This window comes from Pan troglodytes, chromosome 1 (genome assembly GCF_028858775.2).
Source record: "Pan troglodytes isolate AG18354 chromosome 1, NHGRI_mPanTro3-v2.0_pri, whole genome shotgun sequence".
Lineage (NCBI taxonomy): Eukaryota > Metazoa > Chordata > Mammalia > Primates > Hominidae > Pan > Pan troglodytes.
The window spans coordinates 18300947-18305008 of NC_072398.2; positions in this window are offsets into that span (position 1 = coordinate 18300947).

Sequence of the window (4062 nt, forward strand, 5' to 3'; positions counted from 1 at the left end):
CTCTAGCAGGGGAATAGATTGTGCTTTGTTCTGTTAAATACCAGATAATGTAATTGACCTGCATTTGGAAGGCCTTTTTGGATAAAAGGTGTATTTTTAACACTCCCTCCATGCAAGGCAAACAAGAGCTGAAACCCACTAAGAGACTAACAGCAGATTTGTATGTCCTTACCCATGCTCACTTCAGGCGTGAGCTTATGTAAAGTTCTTCTGTCCCTCTCCTTTAAAAAACAATTATCAGGCTGTGAGCGGTGGCTCACACCTGTAATCCCAGCACTTTGGGAGGCTGAGGTGGGTGGATCACCTGAGGTCAGGAGTTCGAGACCAGCCTGGCCAACATGGTGAAACCACATCTCTACTAAAAATACAAAAACTAGCCAGGTGTGGTGTCAGGCACCTGTAATCCCAGCTACTCAGGAGGCTGAGGCAGGAGAATTGCCTGAACCAGGGAGGCAGAGGTTGCAGTGAGCCGAGATTGGCCATCGCACTCCAGCCTGGGTGACAGAGCAAGACTCTGTCTCAAGCAAAAACAAAAACAAAAAATAATCATTATTATTACGTTTGCTTTTGCTGAATGTATGTAATCCAATGGGTGGAATTAAGTGCAGATATGACAGCACTAAACAGTGGCTCAGCTGTTTGGGCCGGCGTATCCACACGTCCATACTGAGGCCCTCCCCAGTGCCAGTCAGGGCTGAGTGGGAAGAGAAGGAACCTGGGGCCTGTCCCCCTGAATGCTCAATTCAGTTGAAAGTCCAAGGATTCAGAAGCTTCTCAGTTCAATCCAGGACACCTAGGTCTCTGTGAAGGTGTATTTTTCAAGTCAAGTTAGTAACTTCTAGATATTTTGACACATGGTATAGGACCCTCTGTTTATATTCTTGCTTTGATCCCACACTGAATACATAGCATGTTTTCCTGAATTGGAGGGAGAAGCAGCAGTGGGGGCTTTCCCACACACCTGCACAGTGCAAACAATTTCAAATTGTTGGGAAGGCCTGCGGCCATTCTCACTGTCTCTCTCCAAGTCTCCTAGGCTCCTGCTGTCTCCTTCTCCCAGGCAGTCTCATACTGTCCTACAAGTAAATCCCAAATGCTTCTTGCTTTCTGAGGTAGAGAATTCCGGTGTCTGCCTGGCACCTGTTTTCTAGCATCTGCTACTTAAAGTGTGGATCACAGGCCACAATAGCAGCAGAATCAGGAAGCCTGGTGGAAATGCAGCCTCTCAACTGCCTGTGAAGCAGCATTTCCTATTCCTTGGAGCCCTAAGGAACATAGCGGGGAAATGCTGGCAGAGAAGCAGTGGATGCTATAGGAAAATGTGAGACAGGGCAGGCAAAGAGAAGAGCAAAGCCCGGGCCTTCAACCTTGAAGAAGGATAAGAAAATGGAAAAGAAATGGTGAGAAAAGCAAAAACAAATCCAGGACAACAATGAAAGCCTGAAAGAAGAGAGTTTTCCCCAGGGGACCAGAACCACCACAGCCTCCTGTCTCATTCAGCAGAGGCACTGAGGAGGGTGAGAACCAGAGGAAGACCTTACCTAGGCTTGGCAATCAGGAGGCAGAGTGAAATATGGAGGTGTGTTGAGGGGAGGGCCTTGGCTTGTAGGGATGGAGGGTGGGAGGAGAGGACCAGAGTCTGGCGGTGGTGAGAAAAATGGAATGGAGGGGAATCTGTCCACTTTGGAGAGACAGAGGAAACAGGTAGGAAATGCCCCATGTGCATTTGGATGACAAATGGACAATACTGGTTTCTTTCCAGCCAAGCTGCCCCAGAGAGGCAGAAGGAGAAAACTCAGCCAAGCAGCTCCGGGCAGAGGGAGAGAACACAGCCTGGAGGTGGAGGGGTAGCTTTGATCTCTTCCAAGGCACAAGGACCTGACCCTCCTAAAATAGCCCAGTGCTACCTCACACCCCTCTGCATCAGGCTGCAGTGTCCCCTGCTGGCTTCTGTCCTGTTGGACCACGTCTCTGATCCTTCAGAGGTGCCCCCAGATAAGCCACAGGAAGTCCCCAGAGTGCCTTCTGTCCTTCTCAGCCTTCCTGGGCTAAGTAAGGACATGCTCACATTTGGAGGAAGATAGGACAAACCCCAGGGCAAGAGGTAGGTGCCATCTGAGGGTCTCTCTGCTGCCATCTCCCTTGCCCAAGGTGCTGAGACCATAAGAATCCTGGGGCAGTAACAACTCTCAGGGCAAGCCTGGTCACTTCCAACCCAGCATTCTTGGAACCCAGCCCCTTTTACTGTTGTTGTCTGATAGGTTTTTCTTGCCTGATGCATAGATAGAGCCAATTTACCAGGACGGCAGTACTGTAACAGAGAAATAGTTGACTAAATGGAGCTGGCTAAGCAGAAGACTGGGGTTTATTACTCAAATCAGTCTCCCCCCAAAATTCAGAGACTGAGTTTTTTAAAGAATGATTTGGTGGGCAGGGGGTGAGGGAATGGGTGCTGCTAATTGATTAGGGATGAAATCACAAGGGTGTGGTCTTCATTGCCTCTCTAGATGGGGGCCATAGGGCCCAGTGGGGTCAGTCAGTTGTCAGAAATGCAAGTTAGAAAAACACCTTTAAAAAAATCTTAGGTTCTACAATAATGATGTTATCTATAGGAGTAATTGGGGACGTTACAAATCTTTTGACTTCCAGAACAGTGGCTGGTTCCATTTAACTATGCCTACATCCCTCTCATGATCCTAACCTTGTGGACTTTCATTAGTTTTACAAAGGCAGTTTAGTTTTGGGAAGGGTTATTATCATCCTTGCTTTAAGGTTAAACTATAAATTAAATTCCTTTCAAAGTTAGCTTGGTCTGTACCCAGGAATAAACAAGAAAAGCTTGAAGGTTAGAAGCAAGATAGAGTTAGCTATGTTAGATTTCTCTCACTGTCATCATTTTGCAAAGGCGGATTCATTGCCTCCAGGCACTCAGCTCTGCTCTCCACTCCCTCCCTGTTGCTTGGGCTGGCGGGCTTTCACCCTCCTACTCTCAGCCTCCCTTCCAACTATTTCCCTGGACTGCTCGCTCCTTCTCCCCACACAGCTGGCTTCAAATCTAAATAAAAAAACTTAACCTAAATAAAAAAAATCCTGCAGTGGTTTTTTTGGAATTACTATCCCATTTGACATATGTAGAAACTGAGGCACAGGAGGTAGTCTGTTGGCGTCACACTCCAGAACACTGGTGCTGGGGTTGGAATGCAGGTGGCCGGGCTCCAGAGCCCCCTCCGTGCCTCTTTGAGGAGACACTTTCCTCCTCAGCCTGAGAACTCCTCCACCACGCACAGGCATAAACCTTCACGGCTGGGGAATCATTTGCCCAGGGAAGGGAGGGTACAGAGGTGCCCAGCAGAACACAGAGGTCAGCTGTCCTTTTCAACACATTTCTAAACTTGGCCACAGCAGCTAAGTGGCCACCCAGGATACTTTGGATTTATATGTGCTTGGCTGTGTGTCTGTAGGAGAAAAAGAGGTGGTTTCGCTTTTATTTTTTTTTTTTTGAGACGGAGTCTCACTCTGTCGCCCAGGCTGGAGTGCAGTGGTGCAATCTTGGCTCACTGCAAGCTCCGGCTCCTAGGTTCACGCCATTCTCCTGCCTCAGCCTCCTGAGTAGCTGGGACTACAGGCACTCGCCACCACGCCCGGCTAATTTTTTATATTTTTAGTAGAGATGGGGTTTCACCATGTTAGCCAGGATGGTCTCCATCTCCTGACCTCGTGATCCACCCGCCTCTGCCTCCCAAAGTCCTGGGATTACAGGCGTAAGCCACCGCGCCTGGCCCATTTTTGGTTTTTAAGTTTCACAAGCTTAGTTGTGACCATCGTGAGGCAAACACAGGAGAGTCAGAAGATGTTGTGGTGAGATAAAGCCAGTTCTTCACCCCAAAAGGAGTGGAGCCAGGGAAGCAGATGAGGGAGCAATAGAGGCAGCTTCTGATGCAATGTGGACCCTCAAGGTCTCCGCCATTCCACCTTCCCCACCCACACTTCTTCTCCTGTGAGTACCCTGTCCCGGCAGTCGGAGCGATCCCTGGCCCCATGCTTTGTCTCTTCTCAGGGCTG